The sequence below is a fragment of the Marmota monax genome, unplaced genomic scaffold, assembly GCF_021218885.2.
Source record: "Marmota monax isolate L192 unplaced genomic scaffold, Marmota_monax_Labrador192_F-V1.1 WCK01_AAM20220418_F8-fsc00177, whole genome shotgun sequence".
Taxonomy (NCBI): Eukaryota; Metazoa; Chordata; class Mammalia; order Rodentia; family Sciuridae; genus Marmota; species Marmota monax.
In genome coordinates, this window is record NW_026694922.1 from 1278655 (window position 1) to 1304385 (window position 25731).

General features: G+C 37.2%; 1 protein-coding gene across 3 annotated transcripts in view; it reads left to right on the plus strand.

Moving 5' to 3' along the window:
• Nucleotides 1–25731, plus strand: part of Ttc28 (tetratricopeptide repeat domain 28) — a 592527-nt gene that overhangs the window by 199797 nt on the left and 366999 nt on the right. The window lies entirely within an intron of this gene.

A 25731-nucleotide genomic window follows, 5' to 3' on the forward strand; every position in this document is an offset into this window, starting at 1 on the left:
TAAATTGCTATTGGTCCCAGAAATAACGTTTCCAAACGTGGGACTGGTCCCCACCCCAGGATGTTGAGGGGGAAAGACAGCCTTCTTCAAGTTGTTGGCAGCTGTACGTCTGGCCAGGGCTCCCTTTGCTAACTTGTCTGACTGCCCATAACTGTTAGGTGAACCCAGTGGCTCACTGCGTGGCCGCGCTTTCCCTCCCCCTGCAAAGACCTCATTTGGACGTGGGTTTTATTGACATTCTTCTGGAGGAAAACACAGCGAACTGAATTTGCTGTGCCCCTCCCCAGCCGCGACCTGTGTCTGTTAGCAGCTGTCTGGTGTTTTACTTGAACTAGCTAAAATGACTCTTTCTTTGTGCCATGATGTGTGATGCCGAGTTTTACATCAGAGCTGAAATAGAAATCATGTGTGAAATGTCTGAGAAGATATTGTGCATTTGTTTTACTGCTCCGGAATCTGACAAACCCTGCCTCCGAATAGCCTGGTGAATTGAAAGGTTTTCTTGGACATCCCATTGCTGTGAATTTTGTCCTGTGACATTGTCTTTTCTACCTCACCCAGAATCTCTTATATATTTGTTCTCATCCTAGAGGTTCTTTCAGTGGGGTTGGTTTCGTTTACTTAGGTCGGGAGAGCCATGTATTTCCCCACCCCCAATAAAAACAGGATGAGGAAAACCCATAGAAGGAACCATATAATTAAGCAATTTAAACAGATCCTGCATATTCCTAAAGTCCTTCATTTCTTCTGTATTTGTAAATTGAATATTTATGAGTAGTTTAAAGATGTCTGCAAACTGTACATTTATAAATGTCTGTTTTTTCTATTTTACCCAATATGCAGTAACTCATGTGGTTATGTCTGTGGAATCCCCTCTGGGTACGGGTATTGCTTGAACCACGGAAGTATTATTCTTGGCAGTCAGGTGGATTTCTCCACTCTGGAAGATTCTGTTTCAAGTGTTAGGATTCACTCTCAGTATTTACTCACTCTGTGATGCTTCAATTGCTATACCAGAAGGTTGTGTTTATTCACTGTATTCATAATCTCAAATCATCACATTATTAGGATCCAGATCTAATTCTGTGGAGTTCACAGAAGATTACAAAAAAACAAGCTGAGCCATCAAATGCTGTATGATTATTTGGTGGTTGAGAACAGATCTTGTTTCTCCTGCACTGGAAGTGGAAGCTACTTTAGAGAAGACTCAGTATTCAACTCATTAGGGCACTATTAAGTCTTCACAAAAATTAGGCTTATTTTTGTACTCTTGCCAGAATACTCACATGATCAGATCATTGTGATGGTTTCTGGCCATGTCAGCTAACACATTTGTAATGGTACAGTCACATGCCATGTGTTTTACCAAACTGTTTCATAAAACCATTTACACTACAGATGAAAAGTGATACTGCATTGATGTGATTTTAACAATGCTAAGAAGATCATCCACAGAATGCTGCCTCAAGCAGTGTCTGTGTGCAGCTGGCTTCATGACTAGAATTGGTGGGTAGTTAGCTGTCATGGTGTCCTGTCAGCCTCTACTAGTTGGGGCTTTTCTAAATTCTGGGTTCACTGTAAGAGAATAACCATAGGTTCAATATTTCTTTGTTTTAACCGAGGATGCAGCTGGGGTACGTGATTGAAGGGGAGCTCTTTCCTCCTCTTTTCTCTGCTTACTTGCTGGGTTAGACTTGATATTTAATGCAAGCTTTTAAACACGAGAGTCTGGAGTATTCTATTAGGGTCTGAAACCTTTTCACAAAGAAACCATCAGAACATGACATGATTCATCATGTTTTGCCCCCATGATCAGTGAGGAGCTTGGGACCCAGTCTTCCAAAACACCGTAGGCCTAAAAGCATGTTTCAGAGGTATATACACATCTACAAACTTATCAAGTTGTATAAAGATGGACAGCTCTTTCTAAGTCAGTTATACCTTAATAGTTTTTTTTTTTTTAAAGCAAGATTTTGAACAATTGTCCTTGTTGCTTCATGGTAAGAGCGACATTTGATATCATGCAAATAGCAACTACCATTTTTTTTTAGATGTTGATGGACCTTTATTTTATTCATTTATTTATATGCAGTGTTGAGAATTGAACCCAGTGCTTCACACATGGAAGGCAAGTGCTCTACCACTGAGCCACAACTCCAGCTCCAGCAGCTACAATTTTTGAGGCACCTGCTCTATGCTGGACATCTCTAATTGGTCTATATGAGCTCATTTTATTCTTATCCAGTGAGATGGGAGGTGTTGTAACTTGTACTTTAAGGAAACTAAGATTTAGAGGCGGGGAATGACTTACCCACAGTTATACGGCATGGCAGGGTCAGAACTAGGGTTGGGCCAGGGTTTATTTACTTCAGAGTGTGTGTTCTTTACCATTGTACTTGGGAACTTTGATGAAAAGGGCTATTTATCCAAGAAAGATAAGCCTGAGTTGATCTCAATATACTATATTTAACCAGAGCTCTGCTCTCTCACTTCAAGGTGCTTGCAAAAAGATGTCCCCACCCAGCCCTGTTTCCTCTTGAAATGTGGTGATTTTACCTACATCTGAATTCTTGGAGCACTATCTTTCATGTCTTGGGATGTTGTTTCCTCTTTACCATGTATATCTCCATCACTTTATGTATGTATCTAACCTCTTTCTACCACTTCAGGCTTCTTAAGTTCAGGAACCATCTCCCCTCTTTTTTGATGCCAAGGGAAGTATAGTTGCTCAATAAATATTTCTTGGATGTGAAAGTAATAAGAGCTATTACTTATTAAACTATTACTTATAAAACTTGTATTTTTAGATTTTCTTATATTTCAGTTGATTCATAGTTATTGTACTATAGTAGATTACTAAGGAAAACCAGAATTATTTTGTCACTTACTTCTTATCTTTGCAGACAGCATCAAGGAGGGGGCAGCCACTCGCCACAAAATCTCCATGGAAGTCATGATAGGTCACAGCGCCAGGCTGTGTAGACTGGGCTCACAATCCAGTGTCATTATCCTTTTATTCACATAACCTAATTGGCCTGGCAAAATAAGCTTTCCTTTGTTTCCACATTAAGAGGCTATCATGCATCACATTATTTTAATCTTATATTTGCAGAAATGATAGCAATTAAAATGCTTATCTCATAGGAACATGTTTGTTTACAAATCTGAAGTGATTTCTGTTCTTTAAAACCCAAGGATTACTATCAGATAATACTGTGTAAATAGGGCTGCAGTCAGAACCTTCAGGAAGGCAACTGCTGATTGGATTTTTTCATTGCTCGTCTAATGTTATTTTACTGTTCACACATAATAAAAGATCATTAATAGGAATATGTCACATAAGCTACATTAATTATGTCATTTGAGAATCATATGATATATTTATCTTGTTACACTTGTCACATTAATAAAATGTGAATCTGGCTTCTTAAATGACTTCTCTGACAGAGCTTCATTTAAAAAGCTTGTTTGGAAGCTCACTTGTGAGGATTATGTTCTGTAAATCTGTGTCTTAGGATAGCTTATTACTTTTATGAAAGAGTGTATTTCAGATCTCTATACTTTCTCTATGATGAAATAAGTATTTTGTTTCAGGATTATAAGGCTAAGTCTCAAATTTTAATACGGTTATACCAAATGACAGTCACCTGCTTGAATGCTATGCAATTGATATTAGATTATTCATTTTGGGCCACAGCTTGTTTAATAGTATAAAATAGATTTTTAAAAATAAGCTTTGTGGATTAGGTAGTTGTAATTTCTAAAGTCGTAGAAATGTCCTGATTGAGATGTTTCTGCAAATCCAATCCACACACCATTCCCAGATCACTGCGACCTGAAGCCCAGGTTTTGGTACTGGCAGTTCCCTTGACTCATGTCCTTGGGCAAGTCATTTAATCTCTCACATCTGACTCCCCACTGTTCAAGTTTAGCGCCTCATTATCACTTGCTGGATCTACTGCAAATGGCATCCTAATGATTTTTCTTTTTCTGGTCTCTTTTTTTCTCTGGTTCTCTCTTTTCATTCCTTTCAAGTAATTGTTTTAAAAACACAGGCTGCCATTACTCACCTTGTTAAGTCTTGCCCTGTCTCTCTGGGCAGGGGAGGGAGGTGCCTGGCAAGAAAATGACAGGAGTTTGTTCCTTACTCTCTCACCTGCTCAGAGGCCAAAGGGATTCTTGGCGATGCCCATTCATGGTTTACTTTCAGTGTGTTGTGGCATATTGTAGCTTCCATCATAAAAGATCTGTCATAAGCAACTAACTTTATTAAAAAGATGAATGAAAGAAAACTTTAGTACAGACTACATGAGAAGGAAGATGTGCTCTGCTGCTACGCTGCGTGGGAGGGAATTCCAGCTCAGCTTCTCAGTAGCTGTGTAGCCAAGCTGCCTACCCTCTCTGTACTTCTGGGGTCTCTGCTATTCAAAATGAATGGCACCTCGATCTTAGTATGACTTTGAAGATTTAATGCAAAACTCTTACAAGAGCGCTTGGCATATAAAAAATGCTTCCTACATTTTTCCTTGTGGCACAGTGTTACCCTGCAGCCTAGCTGGACATGGCTCACTGGGATTCTTTCCTCTCCCTAGACGCCTTCTCTTCATACTCTTCATAACTCACCTTGTTTTTGTCATTGGCCAGACCCAAAGAACTGGGTCCGCCCTGTCCTCCTAGTCAATCTTCCTGTGAACAGTTCTTTTCTTGCTGGGCACTGATGGCCATACATTCTTTTGACCATACTTATATGGGCTACGGTCCCAGCCCTGGACTGTAACTGTCAGTATGTCTGTCTCCACCAGTTTAAGATTTTGAGGGGATGGGCACAGAGGAGGAGCTGAACCAGTGAATGTTGGTGTGAATGAATGCATTCATGGGATGAGATGCTCTGGGATCTTCAGTCAGTTGGCAAGATCCTTTGATTTGCCAGTTACTAGAAATGACTGTCTTGCAAGTTTACCTATTTTCACCCTCCTAGAATGCCATATTGAAGAGAAGTGAGAGCAGCTCATTAAAGGGATGAGCTGAACTATATATCAATTAAAAAGTGGTAGTTGCATAACACACTGCATGTACTAAATGTCACAAAATTATATACTAAAGTATACAATATATATTAAAAGATGACAAATTTTGTGTTCTGTGACTTTCACCTCAATTTTTATTAATTTTTAAATTTTTGATAGTGGGGACTGAACTGAGGGGTGCTTAACCACTGAGCCATATCCCCAGCCCTTTCTCCTTTTCATTTTGAGACAGGGTCTCTCTATGTTGCTTAGGACCTCACTAAATGACTGAGGCAAACTTTGAATTTGCAATCCTCCTGCCTCAGCTTCCTGAATCACTGGGATTACAGGTGTGCACCACCACACCTAGCCTCGATTTTTCAAAAATGGTAAAAAGTTGCAGTTATTTGTGACTCTTCTCACACTGATCATGAGATGTCTGTGCACCAACCCTGATTGTAAACTACCAGAGTACATCTCTATTCCCTTTAGCCCTCAATATTTATTATTCTGTATATTTGGTAAGAAATGGTCATCTGTAGAAGACTACTTCCAGGAACACTCAAGAAGGTGGAAATAGTTGGTAGACTTGATAAGAAGTGAAGGAAGTCAGCAATGAGGAAATCTGAGTTGGCACCTTCACTGCTCAGGAGCTAGCCAGTAAGCTTTGCCAGTGTGAGAGGCTACAGAGTTTAATTGGCCCAACTTCAAGAAAGGGCGCCAGCAGCCACCTTCATTTTGCTAGTCAGTCACAGTGATGACATGCTGTGGAAAATACAGCGGAAGCAGAGAAAAACCTAAACTCCCGGCCAGTCCTGCCAGCTCTCGCTTCCACCGTGAATTCATTCCATCATTAATAACAATGTATGTCTCAGCTTTAAGACTTTGCTTTTATTGATGTGCTAAAACCATGTAGTTTTATTGAAAGCTATAAAATTATATCATTTAACTGACATTTTCAGGATTTATATGAAGCTTTTGTCCTGAACTTTCTTGCTAGTCCCCCCTTTTTAGTTTTTTTTTTTAAAGCTAAGAGTTCTCACATTCTCACATGACTGAGCCCTTTAACTACATTCCTTTTCCAGCGTACTTTGTCCTTTAGATTGCTCTAGTAGAGTGTCCTGTCTTTGTTATTTTGAGTATACTGTTCTTCTTTTACATGTCATTTAAGAAAAACCATAAAATTGTATCCTTTGATTTATACTTTCTGTGTAATAAATTGAATTTCTAGGAAAGGCTCATGAAATAAGTTTGATGAGTATTGTCAAAGCTGCAAATAAGCTTTTATTATTATTATTATTATTATTATTATTATTTTGCTGTAGATACTTCTCAGTTTAGACTGTTAAAGAATGGAATTTCTCTAGCATATGCCTTGAATGAAAGCCATTGTCCATTCATAAATACACATGTATTTCGAGCATTGTTTACTTTTTGTGAGAGATAATATTTTGGAAGTATATCATGTTGGGGGGCTGGGTCTTGTAGAAGCACAGATATTAAGGCAAGTTCAAGTTACACCATAAACATTTGGAATAGGGGCCCAGTGGAGTTGGAAGTCAGAAAGTCGTTGTGAGAACTGGTTTAGTTTGGACACATACTGTCCCAAACACACGCTATACACAGACTTGAATCTAGACCCGTAATTAGAGGGGAGCAAGGGAGGGGGAAACCCACCAGGAAGTTTGCTGCACACTCTGGGACAACCTTGGTATAGTCCTATGTTGGCAAAACAACATAATAGATTATAGTTAGTGTTTTATGGGTAAATGATTTCTTATTCTGATTTGTCCAAAGTAGGTATCCCTTATTTTAAGGAAAATAAAAATACAATATTTAAAATTTGACAATAGACTGCATGCTAACTTGTTTTATATATCTGAGAATCTTGACTTCCATTACATTTTTCTGGATTATTAATTCATTGTTCTAACTTAATAGCATATCTTGTAATTTTAATATTTATAATAAATGAACACAACTAGAATGCACACATAGACATATTTTCAGGTTTATGCTAGATTTGGTATCTGTGAAAAGCTGTAATGCTTAGTCTAGATATATTACATATTTTGAGACTGTGAGATTTTCAGGCATAAATAAAATTGTTTTTTATTAGTTAAAAATTCTTTTAATTCTAGATGAACACTCTACCACTGAGTTACATTCCCAGTCCTTTTAAATTTTTTTGAGAGAGGATGTTGCTTAATTGTATAGGCTGGCCTCAAATTGGCAACCCTCCTGCCTTAGCCTCCTAAAGTAGCTGGGATTATAGGTGGGCACCACCATACTTTGCTTGAGGATTGCTACATTTTTGACTGAGGAGTAGAAAGAAAATGTCAGTGATGGGGGCCCACACCATTTTGGTGGACTTTTTTTATTACCTAGTAATTAGATTTTTTTTCCAACAGAGTGTGAGCTAGAGTAATAAAGATAATATGAAAATCACTTTATTATTATTAAAGTTATTGATAATTTTAGTAAATTTATTAGAATGTGAAATGGCCTATGTGTGACCATCTTTGAAATACAATAGTAGACATTTACTATGGCTTAACTGATGTTTGAAAGGAGGGTAGGAATGGTGGTGATAAATATCAAAAAGTTTGGGGAAGGCAGGGGCTGTGGCTCAGAGGTAGAACGCTTGCCTAGCATGGGCACTGGGTTTATCCTCAGCACCATGTAAAAATAAAACAAAGGTATTGTGTCCTCTCACAACTAAAAAATAAATATTTTTTAAAAAAGTTTGGGGAATTGATTATGAATTTTGATATTCCATGGTCACTATGGTATCCATGGAAAATCATTGCACTAAGTGGTGTTTTTGTAATTGCCACAGTAACCCAAACTTAATTTATTAACTTTCAACCTTTAAAAAATTTCAACCATTTTAAATATGAAGTTTTCTAAAATATAGTACATATTTTCCATCTTCTTTAACAAAAGATGCTAAGAATGATAGAATGATTTAATCTCCTGATTACATAGGATTATTATCACAAACATGAATGGTTCTGTTGCTGTGACACAGTAATTCTATAAGAGCTTTTAAGGAATGTGGAATTATTTGTTCCCATATGGAATGACCCCAGATTGATGTCTTGTTTCTTTTGAAATAATTTTATGCCTTCTTTATACTGTTTTTACTTTTCTTTCTGCATTGCGCAGAGTAATGCTGCTCTCATGTAGGTTCACGGACTGTCTATTTATTAAAGAAACACAAAATGCTCCAGTAAGGGAACCAACACTTTTAAAAAGGTGACCACGACATGTGTGGTGGTACATGTGTGTAACCCCAGCTACTCAAGAGGCGAGTTCCAGCCAGCCTGCGTAGCTTAGTGAGACCCTGTTTCAAAAGAAGAAAAAGAAAAAAAGGCTGTGTGGATGTAGGTCAGTGGAAGATCACCCTTGGGTTCAATCCTCAGTATTGAAGAAGAAAAAAGGTGGCCAATCAGATCTAATTATATCAATATTAAATCCATTCAAATATTTGGAAATTAAAGAAAGTCTAATTGATTAAACAAAAACTTGACATTTGTTCTCTTTTTGTAATTTCTTTTTAAGGCAGTTTTCTAGATAGTTGATGTAGTGATCTTTTGATAAATGAGTTATTATTCATTATTAATAAGTGTTAGATACAGTTGTGAATGCATCATAGGCTTGAAAACATTTTGAGTGATGTGGAATGCCACTGCAGTTCTCCTTTTCTGACTCTGCTTTGGTGTATCTGACTTGGAATTTATTTTTCATGTAACTTACATATAATAAAAACTACACATGATGAAAAGCCATGGCAGTGCTGGGTGTGGTAGCTACTTGGGAGGCTGAGATAGGTAGGATCTGTTGAGACCAGGAATTTGAGGCCATCGGGAAATAAAACCCCAAACAAAACCAACAACAGCAGCAAAACTACTGCAGAAGGAACCAGTATGAGTGGTTCAGGTGGAGGGTATTACTTCCATCCCAGGGGATACATGTAATTGCTTTTGAGAAGAAATAACCAAGGAACTCAGTTATTAATAAATAATATTTACTTAAATATTCATTAGTTGCACATTAATTAACTAAAACATTATTTTCCTTACAGAAATATAAATTATTTTAAACAACTTTTTTGTTTTAGCTTAGACTTGCTGGAGAGAATTTATAATACTTAGACTAAAATTTTTTAGAAAGGAACCTTAAGGAGCATGATCACATAGCTAATCAGGGGTGGCCCTTGACCTGGGTACCCTAATGGGAGAGCTGTGTCCACTGTTCTGCTCTCCTTCTTCTGTAGAAGTTAGCAGTGAGGGTTGGGCTCGTTTATAAGAAAAGACAGCTAAACAGATGGTATATTTGAAGACATCAAGAAGTTTATTTGCTTTCAGACACACACCTCTAGGACTTATTTCTCTAACATCCCATTGTGCTGAGGCTTTAAAAACCCACAGTAGGGACTGGGGCTGAGGCTCAGTGGCAGAGCGCTTGCCTTGCACATGTGAGGCACTGAGTTCAATCCTTAGCACCACATTAAAATAAATAAATAACATAAAGGCATTCTGTCCATCTATACCTACAATTTTTTTAAAAATCCCACAGTAAAATACAAGTATAATAGTAGCGTATGTTTGCTGACTATAAATAGTAGCATTTGTTAGCAACTGGTGTGTCCCCCAGCAACATCTTAAAAAGGGGGTCCATATAACCACTTGGTATAGCTGGTAGGGAGGAACATGAAATGGCAGGACCATAGTCCATGAGGGACCTGGTTTGAGGTGGAGATGGGGCTATTTTGGTGAGGACCTTGAGTAGCCAGGAAACAACATTCAGCAGGGGGTCTTCACTTCTATGGACAGGACAAGAAGGGAGTTGTGGACAGAACATTACAGACTTGCATAATTCCAAGAAAGGACCTGTCTAGGCCAGTGTAGGTAACGCAAGAGGATCAGGAGGAAGGGAAGAGAAATTAATGACTGCTATCAATAAGGGTAGAATAATGTGTGAAAAGCAAACTGTTTATGTCAGCTTGCACAAATGTAAAATAGAACTCTTTGATAAGTAGATTATATCTAAGTGCATTGCCATTGTTCTAATTATTTTTGATGCTAGCTATACGGTTCTCAAGACATTTTAATGAACCATATAAATGCTATCCCATTTATTTGGTTTATGGGAAAAAAAAAACTTAGAACTGGGCTATTATGGAGCCAGTATTTACAGTAAATAACCGTAAAGTTGGCAAAATTTCCTTGTTAATCTAGGCAGAACTCTATGACTTTATTTTTTTAAGTGAATCTGTAAAATATATTTGCATTGCCTCATACTGGACTAAGAATGAACAAGAATGTAAAATACTTAAAGCTAATTCTTAAGTATTATAAATCTATAGAATATACTTGTGGCATTTAAATGTTGATTAAAACAGGTTGAAAATATGGAGATATGGAGTACATTTCATTATCCTTTTGTTTAAAAATTAAGCATAAAAATTCTAAGCTTAAGAGATACCAGTTAAAGGTGAGATCTTAAATGAGAGGTTACTGACTATGTATAAATACATGAACAAGTAAGTTAACATTTATACTGACCTGGGCTGGAGGTGTGGCCCAATGGTAGAGCTCTTGCCTACACCTGTGAATCCCTGGGTTTAATCCCCAGTATTGCAAAAGAAAAACAAAATTATATCAACCAAATATACCAGGGAAGATTAATAGGCACAGAGTTATAGTCTCACCAAGGATGAGCTTTAAACACTAACATAAAAATTACAGTTTTGTTCAACAAAACCAGGTATTTATTTGCATTCTGTAGTCATTTTACAGATTGTTTCAATGATATGCTTCTAAATGGGAAAACTTTTTAAAATCAAATTCATTTAAATTGATCATTGTTAAACATTTGTTATAGCTGGAGGAGATGCAAATATAAATAAAAATACACTTCACAGCTTACAATCTAGAAGAGAGGGTAAGAGAAGTGTAGTGTTATCTGAAATGTGAGGGGGCATATGTTAAGTATCACCAGAGTGGCAGAGAGTGTTCTCTGGAAACTGAATAAAAGGAACTGTCACAGCTGAGTGGAGTGGGAGACAGAGAAGGGCTTGGAGCTGGGGTGCGAATGAGTAGACCAAGAGCGGAGGACGTTTCAATAGACATGAGGGTCGGTGGGTTTTTCTCCAGCAGAGATGAGACTGTTCCAGACAGTGAGAATGACTTAGGGAAAGGCAAGCTCCCGGGGCATGTTTTTTCTTTTACAATGGTAAGGAATCCCAGTTTGGCTGGAGAGGAGACTTCAAATGCCAGCTGAAATCCAGACAGTAATTGGCCCCAAAGATGGTGAAATTAGGTTTTCACATGCTTATTCTCTTCCTAATGCCCACTGAGCAACTGTTTTTTCTCACATTTTCGTATTAAAGGAAAATGAAAAACTGAGTAGGCTGCAAATGATGGGATTTCATTTGGCTCTGCAAGGATTTTTATAAATACTCCAGCAGCTGTTTACATGTTTTTCACGATTGCCCTGTGCATATCAGGATGATTTTCCCATTGTTTCAGGCATAAGCCCACATTTAATTCAAGTTTATCTTTGAATGTTTGCCATTCTCATTTTGTTGGGACTCCTTTGGGTGATATTAGTTACCTGATGAAGGGAATATCGTAAATTTGGAATCCTAAACTCTTCCAACTTCAGAATGCCATCTCTTTACTACACAGATGATATGGTATTGATAATCAGCTTGAGTAATGTAGCACAATTCACAAAGCAACAATCTCTCCTGTATTTCCAAATAAAGTATTTGAAGGGAATGATATTTGCAGAATGTGCTATAGTGGTAAATTTAGAGAGTACAAGATAATTACTTGTAATTATGGCAATTTCTGTAAGGGAAATCATCTTAATTTGTTCCCACTAAGAAATAGAATTGCTCTACTCATAGCATTTGAATCTTTTTAGGAGATTAATGCCGTGTGCCTTCATTACTTTGAATGGACATTACAGCTTTTCACTACATCTGAAATTACCCCTTTAATTCACTCTTCTATTGGAATTTTGGTTAAATGCAGTCTTCACTTTTTAAAAAAATAATATTCCGGAGCCCTTCTTGGAGAGGATTTACATGTCCATCCCAAGAATAATACATCTCTACTAGGAGAATAAACTCAAGAGGAAGTCAGAGGGGGGAAGGTGAAGAGTCTAACTCACAGGTGGAGCATCCTGTCATGTTGTTCCCTGAAGACTTTAAGATTTAGATGGCCTTTAGGCTGATGGGTAATTGCTGTGGCTTAAAAGCAATGCTGTGTCTCTGGGCATTTTTGTGAAGACAGAATTTTGACTACTTTTTTATTTTTAAGCATTTAATTATACCATCTGGGAAAGGTAACCTGTATGTAGGTTAAGACAGAAATTGAAGTGGGAAGAGTAGGTTTATAGTAGGATATAATTAACTGGAAAGGATATGGAAAAAGAATTGATGGACGTATGTCTAGAGAGGTGACAAAGATGTTAAGTGTAGAAAGTTAAGTCATTGTCAGGCTACGATCGTCTACAAGAATAAATTATTTTGGCCTTTGGAGCTGCTGGGGTTATTTTAAAAACCTAGAGTTTTTTCAGTTAGCACTTGTTTCTTATCTGGGAATTTCAGTTGCTGCAGTGAGTTGAGGCCAGTGCTTTATCGCGGAGACCTTTGTACTCCCGGCCCTAGGTGCAGTGCTTCCCACTGTTTGGGGTCTGGGAAGGAGAAAGGTGGCTTGTCCACCACTCTCAGCAGCAGTCAGAAGCCATGCTCAAGTACGGCAGCTTTTAGGTAGGATCAGGCAGAGCTAGTGAGACAAAAGCTTTTCTTTGAAGAGTCCAGCCCCTTTCACCAAGGCTAAACTTGTACTGGAACTTGGGTAAATGGGTTGAATGATTATTTCAGTATGCATTTCTTAAGAGTCTACTATGTGCCACATGCTGGCTGTTAATGTTATAATAAGTAGGAAAATTGAGTCACATTAATGGTGACTATTTTACTCCAAAATTTGGGGTATTTCAGTTTACCTTGTGAAAGTTTGAGGAATTTAAGAAAAAACTGATTTTCTAACTATAAGCTCTCTAATTGGTGAAGTATTAGACCTTGGGTATGCAGTTTTAGATATAATGTGATTCCCTTCTCAAGGAACTTACAGTCTAGACAGGAAGTCAGATGAGAAAATGAATTATTCCAAGACAATATGCTAACAGCATACCACATACAGAGTGCTGTAGGTACAATGAAAAACAGGAGGAAGAGGTGATATGAGCTAAGCATTGAATTTTGTGTAGAAGTTGTCTAGGTTAGTAATCATTAAGTATGTCCATGGTATACACTTTCTCATAATCTATCCCTTTATTTTCAAATGTAACTAAGTTAAGCTAATTTAAAAGGCGTTGCCATTTCAAATTCATGTATTATTTCCATGGTATCTTGTTGTTCATATGGCTTGATTTCCTCTTAAATACTTTTGGAAGATTAATGTGCATTTCCTACATATTTACCTATCCTTGATTTTCACAGATTTTTATTATAGGTTAAGCATCCCTTACCCAAAATGCTTGGGATCAGCAATGTTTGAGATTTGGTTTTTTTTTTTTGTTTGTTTGTTTGCAGTTTGGAATACCTGTGTATACATAATGAAATATCTTGGGAATTCACCTATGTTTCGTATGAACCTTATATACATAACCTGAAGTTACTTTTTAAAAAAATATTTTTAGTTGTAGATGGCCACAATACCCTCATTTTATTTATTTAATTTTATATGGTGCTGAGGATTGAACCCAGTGCCTTGCGCATGTGAGGCAAGCACTCTACCACTGGGCCACAACCCCAGCCCCCTGAGGTTACTTTTATACATTTTTAGTGCACCTGTGCTTTGACTGTGATCATCACATGAGGTTAGGTGTGCAATTTTCCACTTGTGGCATCCTGTCATTAAAAACTTTTGGATTCTGGATTTTCAGATTTTAGATTTAGATATACCTATTTTTTGGGGGGTGGGGTGGGGGTGGGTACTGGATATTTGAACCCAGGGATGCTTTTCCACTGAACTACATCCCCAGCCCTTTTTATTTTCAAATTTTAAAACAGGGTCTCAGTGAGTTGTTTAGGGCCTCATTAAGTTGCTGAGACTGGCCTTGAGCTTGTGATTCTCCTGCCTCAGTCTCCTGAGTCACTGAGATTATAAGCCTGGGGCCTCTGCATCCAGCTAACGTTTTCTCTTTATGGTATAATGTCCTCCTTTCCCCAATACTTTAATTGTATATACTTTTTTTTTTTTTGGCGGGGGGCTACTGCGGATTGAACGCAGAGACACTCAACCACTGAACCACATTCCCAGCCCTATTTCATATTTTATTTAGATACAGTGAGTGTCTCACTGAGTTGCTTAGTGCCTTGCTTTTGCTGAGGCTGGCTTTGAACTAGGGATCCTCCTGCCTCAGCCTCCTGAGGTCAGGTGGGGTCAATGCATTTTCCACTTCTGTAATTTTTTTCCTTTCAAAAAAAAATTCATTTTATTTATTTATTTATTTTTGTTACCCGGGATTGAACTCAGGGGCACTCAACCACTGAGCCACATCCCCAGGCCTATTTTGTATTTTATTTAGAGACAGAGTCTCATGGAATTGCTTAGCATCTCACTTTTGCTGAGGCTGTCTTTGAACTTGCAATCCTCCTGTCTCAGCCTCCTGAGGCATTGGGATATATACACCTTTTAAATGTATGATGCCCATATTAATTTGGTTTTCCTTGATTTTTTAAAAATCAGGGATAGCAATTCTTAAAGTATTTTCTATGAGATTCACTGGAGAAGGAAAAATTCAATTGTTAAAAAAGCACAGAAAAGGGCTATATGCTATTTTCCTCTTGGAGCACATATTGGCACATTGTAAGGGTCCTGAGAAATCCTATAATTAAAGAGTTTTTTTGTTTGTTTTTGTTTTACTACCAGCACCGGGAAAAGAGAGAGAGGGAAGGAGGTAGGGAGAGAGACAGACAGACAAACTTCTTTACCTTTATTCAACCAAACATTTTCTCAGTGACTTTTTTTTTTAAGAATCTTTAAAAAAAAAGTGTGTGTGTGTGTGTGTGTGTGTGTGTGTATATATATGAATGCTGTATATATATATATATATATATATATATATATGCTATAAATGGACACAACACCTTTATTTTGTTTATTTACTTTTTCTTATGTGGTGCTGAGGATTGAATTTAGTGCCTCACATTCTCTAGGCAACGCTCTACTGCTGAGCTACAGCCCCAGCTCCAGTGTTACTTTTTTGATAACACAAAAATATGTTTTGAAAATTGTTTTCTTAATGTATCTTTGTTTGTAGATTAGATCCAAGAATTTATACATTTAGTCAATATAGAAGTGTTCTTTTCCTCTTATGGTTGAATTTAATTAGAAGAAAATAAAAGAAGCAAGGAGGCAAAAGAAGGAAATAAAATGAGAAGATTTCTTTGTCGGCAGTAGAGAAATGTGTGAGGAGAATGTGGGTAGCAGCAGAAAGGTAAAAAAGAAAATGTATTTTATGAAAGTACAAAATGTTATTAAAATGTAGCACAGTGAAAATCCACTTATCAGATTCCTGGATTTAATATTTCCCCAGAGACATGAAAATATTGCCAAGTGCCAAAGTGTTTTTTCTAACATTTAATTTTTCACTGTGCTTCAAACACTTCCCTACTATTTTCCTGAAAAAACAATATCTGTGGATTTCATTTCATTATTGAAGGACTAAAATTTTTAACAAAAAAACTAAACAATAAGTTTTAATAATAAATTAAATAAGAGGGTACAGTTCTTTTGGCAGTGTTCACAACTGGGGAAGTATTTTCCCTCCCTGAGTGTTTAAAGTAGATAAATTGAGGTGATATGAAAAGAATCAGTGATGTTGAGGTGATTTGAAGTTTGAGGTAATGTGAACAGGAAGTGTGATGTCTCCTGTGATTGTGTGAGCTGGTGGACCATCTCAACATCTAGAATAAAGGGTTGGATTTTTGTTCGATGACTTATTTTAATGGGGCATTATTTTTCTTTTGGGCCCTACTGGGAAAAATGGACATTTCTTAGCTTGATTACAGGGAAGGCAGGGCAGGCCACTGAGCCTGTCATCTCTAGTCTTGCCAGATGGGGAGGAGCAGAGGTTGCAGGGAGGGCCACATCCTAAATCATGTCAGATTATGCTGGTGAGCTCTTGCATGGTGGATCTCCACTGGTTCCCTTATGTTTAAGCAGCCCAAGGAAGTAAGAAGTGACACAATTGGGAAGTTGTATGGATCCTTTTGAATTCGAATATAGTTATTTGGAAATAAGAACAGCCTGATCCAACTGTGAGGCGAATCAAGTAACTATGTGAAGATAGATTCAGAAATGTGATTGTAAGCCTGACTGTGTGTGTTTTAAACATTACTATTGTGCTTTGTTTTGTTAGCGTTAGCATTTTAAGTATTTTTAAAACTGTTATCAGCTGTATTGAAGAGAACCAAAGAAAGTTTTTATTATTTTCCTCCATTCCCACTAGGTTGGGTCATTCATTGAACAAGTATTTCCCACGTGTCTGTTGAATTTTGGTGAGGGAAGCAACACATATCTAGGTGCTGGTGAGGGGGTGACAGCCATTATCCAGGGAACAGCTTCAGAGGGCAGTGAGTCTGAGGAGTTGTTGTTGGGTTCTGTTTTAGTGAGGAAGAGTTTCCCTTACTTTATCTCCAAAGTCCCCCATCTCATCTCAGCTTGCCATATTGAACTTGTTATTTAAGCCTCCTCTTCATGAGCCTCCTCTAGAATTAATCTCCTCTTTCACTGCACTCTTTTACCCTAATTAGAACAATTATTGCATTTTGATCCATTGACCTGTGAATTGATTTATTAGTTCATTCATTCGATGGGTATTTGTTACACACACTGTATCAGCCATTCAATAATGTATCAAGGAGGTTGCTGATGGGTAAGAATCCATTCCTGTCTGCAAGGAGCTAATTGTCAAGCATTTCTTTTGCTTGTTTATATTGGTTCTTCCCAAAGGGCGGTGATGGGTTCTTATTCCTCTTTTCTCATGTGCCTAGGGTAGTGCCTGGCCTATAAAGCATTTAGCAAGTGCTCTTGAATATGTTGGATTTGTTTTTGTTTCTTGCACACACGGAACTGAAAATTCATGGATATTGGTCCTGGGTAATTTAAGTTTGTACTAACAGGCTTACATTTTAGGAAACCAGAGTTCTGACAGGTTATATTAAATGATACATTCAGCTGTATTTAGTAAGTCAGTAGTAGATGAATTTATATTCTGATACATGTTATGTTACTTTGTAAGCCACTGACCTATTATGCTTTACTTTAGCTTATTTTAAATACCCCCCCCCAAAAAAAAAAAAAACCCTGAAGGACTGTGTTTTAGAAATATTCTTTATAGTAGAAACAAAAGGTTGGATCTTTGTTTATATGTATAATGATTTAGTAAGCAATGAAGTCAGATGTCAGAAGGCTTTTAGGTCACTGGTTGAGTAGCATTGTGGTTTATTATTTACCTTTTGCCTACCACAAATGTTCCTCTAATCCAAGAATCCAGAGTAAATGTTTGCTGAGAGTCTCTACAATGCCTAAACAATGAAATATTCACATGCTTTAGTGGTAGCAAAATTGAATGGCAAACAGCTGCCAGCAGCCATTCCTTGCTGATCTAATCCAGGAGGTTTGTGAAAGGGGAGCATATGGATAGGGACTAACTGGAAATTAGCAAAGACCTAAATGTTTGACTAAATGTGGTTATACTTTGCTATGGTGAAGCCCAAAGGTGAGAAATGGCCTGCTATTGAAACCAAGTGGTAGGAAATATTTTTACAGGAAACAGCTCTAACACAAACACAATGGTAAATAACCAGGAAAATAGGCCTTTGTATTTGTATGTATTTTCTATTTTTTTTTTCTACCAGGGATTGGACCCAGAGTCTTTTAACCACTGAGCCACTTCCCAGCCCTTTTTTATTTTTTATTTTGAGACAAAGTCTCACCAAGTTGCTTGGGGCATTGCTAAATTGCTGAGGCTGGCTTCTTTGAACTTTTAATCCTCCTGCCTCTGCCACCTGAGCTGCTGGGATTATAAATATGTGCCACTGTGCCTGGCTGGCATTTTCTAATATTTAATATAGTATTTGTCAAATGAGTGAAAGGACAAACTTCTATTGCATCTTTTTATTTTATTAGGTATTTTCCAAGTTATTTAATAAGGTTAATTTATGTGAGTTGAGTACTAGTTGGTTCTCCATATGGATAGGTTCCAGATTCACTGATTCAACCAAGCATAGATCAAAAATATTAGGGAAAAATGTGTTTATACTGAATATGTTCAGACTTTTTTTCCTTGTCACTATTATTCCCTAAATAATATAGCATACAACTTATTTACATAACATTTGCATTGTATTAGGTATTATCAGTAATCTAGAGATGATATAAAGGATGTGGGAGGATGTATGTAGATTATACACACATACTATGCTGTTACATGAGGGACTCACATGTGTCCATTAATCTGGATGTCTGTAGGAGCCCTGGAACCATTCCCCACAGATTCCAAGGGATGACTGTACACCAGAGAATGTTGGTGTTTCCTGATGCAATGTTCAAGATTTAAATCATTCTAATGATCCCACAGAGTGATGCAGAATCTGTGATTTTACCCAAGCACACTATGTGAGTTGCTTAGCTGGCTACTCAGGAACCTCATATCAGACCACTTAACAAATGCACCCACATTTGGATCACCGCTAATGCAACCTATTTCTCCTTGTAAGCAGTGGCCATCATTGTCCTCTTTATCACAGTAGCTCTGTGCTGTCTGGGGGCTGTCATTAGCACCTGGAAGCATGCTCTGGTTTTATGTAGACAGGTAAGGTTAATGGAGCTATTGTAATGATGTAACTTAATGGAGCTTAGAGTTTATTTGCATGACCAGATTTATTTTAATGGAATTATGAATTACTTTATTTCAGTATTTATAGAGTCACTGAGGGCCTGAAAAGGGTTGCCTAAAATTTTAGCATACTTCAGTAAATTTGTAGGGAAAGCTATTTACCATAGTATTATTTGCAAGTTTGGGGATTTAGAATGATTCAGAGATCTTTAGGGATAGAAGTTTCTCACAGTTTTTTTTTTAAATACTTTTTTTTTAACTGTTAATCTGGGAACTTTTACCTGATAGATACATGGTGTGACTGATGGTGTGTGTTTGTGTGTGTGTGTGTGTGTGTGTGTGTGAGAGAGAGAGAGAGAGAGAGAGAGAGAGAGAGAGAGAGAGAGAGAGAGAGAGAGCTGTTATTTCTTAAAAAAAAAAAAACAACAACTGGGGGCTGGGGTTGTAGCTCAGTGGTAGAGCACTTGATGCACAAACATGAGGCACTGGGTTCAATCCTCAGCACCATATAAAAATAAATAAATAAAATAAAGATATAAAAAATAAAATAACATTATTTAAAAAAAACCCTGTACTCTCATTTTTTTTGAGTGAAGATTCAATGACTATTAAGAAAATGGCAATTTGTATTATCTGTTGATTGTTAGGGATTGCTAATGTCAATAATATAATTTTTAAAATATAGCATTGATTTTTTTTAATATTTATTTTTTAGGTGTAGTTGGACACAATGCCTTTATTTTATTTACTTATTTTTATGTGGTGCTGAGGATCGAACCCAGGGCCTCACACGTGGTAGGTGAGCACTCTACCGCTGAGCTGTAACCCCAGCCTCCTACTATTGATTTTTAAAATAAAAATTAGACTTTTAGTGTTCATGATATAAAGGATTGCTCACTGATTTTTAAAATGCTGTTGAAGTCTTATAGAGGCATGAATACAGATTAACTTATTTAATGTTACTGGTAAGGGGAGCAGACTACGTAGAATTTGGAGGTACATGGAGGGTTTGGGGGTGGGGTGGGGTGGTGAGGGTGGAGCTGAGAATGAAACCCAGGGCCTTGCACATGTGAGGCACGGGCCCTACCACTGCGCTGCACCCCAGCCCAGCATGTGCAGTTTTAAATCACAGCTGAGAGGATGCCAGGAGCAGAGTGTTTGTCATGTTATTTGTCTCTAGCAAAGGATGTTAACCTTTAACCTCTGAAGTCCACCCATACATCTGCCCATTCATGTATAGAATCCCTTATGCTCATCAAAGACATTTAGCAGGGAGACCATTCAAGTATGAAGGGGAGGAAGACAACTTTCTTCCCTGTGTTTGAGTGTTACACTGTTACTTTGTATTATGTTGGGTTTCACATTTCATGTTCTGTTGAGTTAGAAGAAATACTTATATTCATTTACTCCTTTCCTTTGAAAATAATCATGAACTTTTAAAAAATACAACTAAAGATTGTAATATCTACATCAAATCTGATGAAAGCTTAAGTTTGACCACATTACTTGTTCTACCCACCCCCCTTGGTGAGGTATTTATTATATCTCTTCTTAATTTGAAGTAGCAAACTGTAAGCGTTTTGTGAAATGCCTTGAACAGCCAGAATTTCACCAGTTCTTCTATGAATAGTATTTCATTTTAAAAAAAATTTCTTTGAGAATCAGCCATCAATTGGTAATTATTGTTAATATACATTCCAACCTTATTAGTTATCAGAGAAATTTGACATCCCTTTTTGGGGGTTCCAGTTTATTTTATTTTAAAAAAATTTTTAGTTGTAAATGCACACATATCTTTTTGTATATTTATTTTTTTATGTGGTGCTGAGGATCGAACTTAGTGCCTCACACTTGTCAGGCAAGCAGTCTACCATTGAGCTACAGCCCCAGTCCTTCAGTTTATTTATTTAAAAAAATATTTTCTAGTTGAACACAATACCTTTATTTTATTTATTTTTATGTGGTGCTGAGGATCGAACCCAGGGCCTCACACGTGCTAGGTGAGCGCTCTACCACTGAGCCACAATCCCAGCCCTCCTTCAGTTTATTTTGATGATATACTTATTTGTAATTTTCTTCAAAACATCAGTAAGTTGCCATATAAAATGGAATAAAAATAATTCTTTTTAGAGATGTCCCTCTCTTACTTATGTTTTCCTCCACTGAAACAAATTGGTTTTCCAGGGTTGCAACTTTGTTTAATTTTGAAAGACAAAGTATCTGTGAAGCATGCTTTTTTACACCATTTGAATGACAAAGAACATTTTATTAGGTCACTCATAATTATAAGTGGTTTTCTCTCTCTCATTTTTTTTTCCCCTAGTACTGGGGATTAAACCCTCTGGGCTGGGGCTGGGGCTCAGCGGTAGAGCGCTCGCCTAAGACGTGCAAGGCCCTGGTTGGATCCTCAACACCACATAAAAGTAAATAAACAAAATAAAGATATTGTGTCCAACTATAACTAAACAAACAAAAAACACACCAGGGTACTCTACCACTGAGCTATATATCTAGCCCTCCAGCCCTTTTAATTTTTTTTTTTTTTTTTTTGAGAAAGAGTCTCCCTAAGTTGCTCAAGTGGGCCTTGGTCTTTAGATTCTCCTGCCTTAGCCTTCCAAGTAGCTGGGATTACAGGTATGGTCACTGTGCCCACTAATAAATAGCTTTTGGATAAAATGTGGCATTATACATTTGAATTTATATCAGCAAATAGAAAATATAGCAAATAGAGGGCAGCCATCTAGTTTCTTTTCCAAGTGTCTCAGCTAAAATAATGTTTAACTTTTTATATTTTTTGGTTTTATGATTATAGAAACAGAATTGTTTGTTTTTCTTCTGCTGCTTGGGGAGAAAAAAGGACAGCTACAAAGCTGAAGAGTGAAGACTCACTCACTTCTCCTTTTTTAAGAATCTGCTGTTGCAGAGAGAGACAAGAAGCAACTAGGAAAGCACTTAACTTTCATGCAATGTTTGTGTTTAGTAATTTCTCATTGGTATTAAAGTTAGTAAAATAAAACTGTTTTTTTCAATGAGATAAGCTTGAAATTTTGTACTATATTCATGCTCTCTTAACTACAACCCTAATTATTAGTTAATAGTAAATTAAAGATAGATTTTTTAGTACAGAGGGAGAGTAATAGATAGGCATGTTTATTGCCAAAGATGAGCATTTAGTCAACCAGCCAAAAGCTTTCATCTGTGTCTTCTACAATTAAAACAAAGTCTATTAGTCTTGTCAATCAGCAGGCATCTGGGGTGATGGCAAGGGCTGTGCAAACACTAGTAGCAGCTGCCAGAGAATCAAAAATGTAACTTTTCAAAATCAAAGTTGCTGCATAGAAAATAAATCAGCCTTTCATAAGATTGCTTAATTTCCAATAAATCTGTAAATTAATATCCTGTAATATGGATTTCAGAACAGTTTTTTTAGTTTTAGGTGGACACAACATCTTTATTTTATTTTATGTGGTGCTGAGAATCGAACCCATTGCCTCACGCATGCTAGGCGAGCACACTACCACTTGAGCCACATCCCCAGCCTCAATTTGTTTTTTATTTATAATCATCTGTAGCCCTCTTTCTTGAGAAGACAATGAGTTCCAATCTCATTTTAGAGCTGTTCCTGGGAAAATAGCATTCTAAGGTACTGGATATTTATATTACTTGGAAGAAGTGAAACAGAGACACTGTATGATCTTGCTATTAGAGTATGATTCTGAGATTTTTATTTTAAGTGAAATAAACAGTTGCTTTTGTTGTGATCAGTTTGTTCAGAATTGAGTGCCCTGTTTTAAACACAATGTGGACATACCATGTCTGGAAGGTGGCTTTTTTTAAAAAAATTATTTATGTCATTGGTTTGCTGTTTAACATCATGTTTTCAGCAAAAGTTTTAAACAGCAATGTTTCTTAATGATGCCCCTAGACAATGAGGAAGAAGACGAAGCTATATTTTTGAATAGGAGTTTAGTTCAATTAAACAAATATGTGTGAAGCTCCTACTTAGAATAAAGAATTTGGTGTTAAAATAGATATACAAGTGAGTTTGTTCCATTAAAGAGGTTAACTACTTATCAGTTAATGAATGCAACCTAGTGTAATACAAGACAATATAAAAAGCATATTATTAAGTGCTATAGGACATGGGGAGGGGATAATTCCTGCTTGATCAGAGAAGGCTTCTTGGAAAAAATAATGTGTTATTTGCCATGAAAAACTGTAGAAGTTCAACAAGTGGACAAGGGAATGAAAGTATTTAAAAATACTGATCTATTTTTTTAAGTAATGTGTCTTTAAGAGAAAAATGATGATACAATGAGAAATTATGGTTTCAGATAATTATACAGGATTCTTGTTTATGATTCTGTGATTCAGAGAGATTATTTAACTTGTAGGTTTTTTTAAAAAAATATTTATTTTTTTTAGTTGTAGTTGGACACAATACCTTTATTTATTTATTTATATTGAATCCTGGGCCTCTCACATGCTAGGTGAGTGCTCTACCACAAAGCCACAACCCCATCCCCTAGCTTGTAGGTTTTTAAGAGTAACAAAACATCCAGTAGAATATTGACTCCTAAGCCTGGCTGGTCATTGTAATCATCTAGAACTAGGGATAAAGTACTTATTTGTGGATCCTGCTGCTATAAAGTCTGTCCCAGGAAATCTTGGGTAGGGCTCAAAACTCTCTCTATTTTTTTTTTTGGGGGGGGGTTGTTTGTTTGCTACCAGGAATTGAACCCAGGGGTGCTTAACCATTGAGCTACATCCCAGCCCTGTTTTGTATTTTATTTAGAGAAAGAGTGTCACTAAGTTTCTTAGGGGCTCGCTAAATTGCTGAAGCTGGCTTTGAACTCGAGATGCTCCTGCCTCAGCCTCCCAAGCTGCTGGAATGACAGGTGTGCACCACTGTGCCCAGCTAAGGTTCTGTTTTTAGCATCGCTGTGATTCTGTCCATTTGCATGAACCTTCTATGCCCACATTAAAATAAAAAAACAAATGATAAACTAACACCCTTTATTCCTTTGATTCCCCATCTCTCAAATCTAAACCAAACAAGTGGGCATGTTCCAAACTATGTTTAGTTATTGGATTCTTTTGAAATTTCAGTGTTCAGGTGGGTTTGAAATTTATTATTAGCTATAGGTACTATGTACTCAACAAATATTTTTTGAATAGATAAGAATGAACATACTAAAAAATCTTAAGATTGTATTAGAGAATATCCCATTTTTCTTTCTTCTCTCTTTCCTCCCCGCTCCACTCCCCGTCTTTTCTATGTTTGATCCCCACATAAGATTTTCTTAGATTTTTGGGAAAGCCCCGCAGCTTCCTTGTGGCCCACACTTTGAGCTTCACTGATAGTTAAGTCCCTGTCATTGTGAAGGGCAGCTACATAAAGCAAGTCATATTGCTGGGGATTTCTTTAATTCGAAACCTCTTCTGTAGCTTGTACTTTTACTTCTTCACTAGTCAGAAAATCTGTTTTCTAGAGATTCTGAAGAGGGACTGCATGCTGATGAGTATTTTGAAGTTCTAAGCAGTTCAACTGCTGTCATTGGGGGTTGAACTGTGCAGTATATTTGATTTGTTATAGCTTCTTTATTCTACCCGCTCAGCATTTTCCTGGCAGTTAATTACACCGTGGCTTTAGGGTGCATTCCATAAGATGCTGAAGCCTCAGCTTCGCTGAAGTCTGACACACTTTCCTCCTTGGTTACATAGCTAATGGCCACTCTGGGATAATTAGTGAGAAGAAACTCCAATGGCCCAATTACTGTCTTCTCAAGGTTTTCCCTCTTAATTCTTCTTTGCTCAAATCTTGAGAGATTGCCTCCATTGTAGATTATACTTGTGTGCTATTTTAAACTGGGTTTTCTTAGTTACAATCAGACAGAAGGTGAAAGGCCTATATTTCAGTGTGTTGGGAGTGCCGTAAGAGGTTGGTTGTATTTTAAAGACGCCATAGAGTAGTGCCATTCAGAGCAAGAGACAATTGATATTTTTACAAGCCACAGTAATTCCTGGCTGAAGACACATGCCACGTGCCCTCTTCTATGTTATTGAAAGGGCTTGGGGTTTTAGGATCAGCATCACTAGGGCTTCCATAGCTGTGCCCAGTATACAGGTTAGTAATCAAGTATTGTGCCATTTTTCTGTCATGAATCTTGACTTGGGGTATTGTAATTCACTAATGTGATGGAAATGCATGTGCATATGCCTTGGTAATGAAACTATGTGAACAAGTCTACCATAGCATTTGGTAGGTAGATAGAACCTAAATCTGGTAAATTCCTGCATCATCTAAGTCAGCCATATGTTGTCTGCCTTTTGAGAATGTCCGTCCAACACGGAGCACAGTGATTTCATTCTTTTTCATAAGGTCCATGTCGGCAGAAGGTACTTCTTATTGGAATCATGCAAGCAAACCTCTGTTTTGAACTTTATCCAAACTAGGAAAAAATGACTATGTTAAAAGAAACTCTTTTGAAAAATTGCTTTATGGAGTTCCTAATATTATGGCTATGCTATGGATGTGCCATTTTCCATGAATGTGTTCTTTATACAGAGAGAATGTGCTCAGTGAATATTTGTTGATTGAATGTAATGAGGTTTTAGCATAGGAGTTCTAAATCTTGCCTTTCATTCCAGTCTTCCTGTTTGGTTTAAATGTTCCCAGCTCTCTTTATAGGGCATGCTTCTATCTCATGGAGCCATTTGTTCATTGTTGTATGCTGTGCTTTCCCCAGTGGCTTGTGAGGGTTGGTAGGTGGACTCTAAAAGCTTGGAGTGGTGGGAC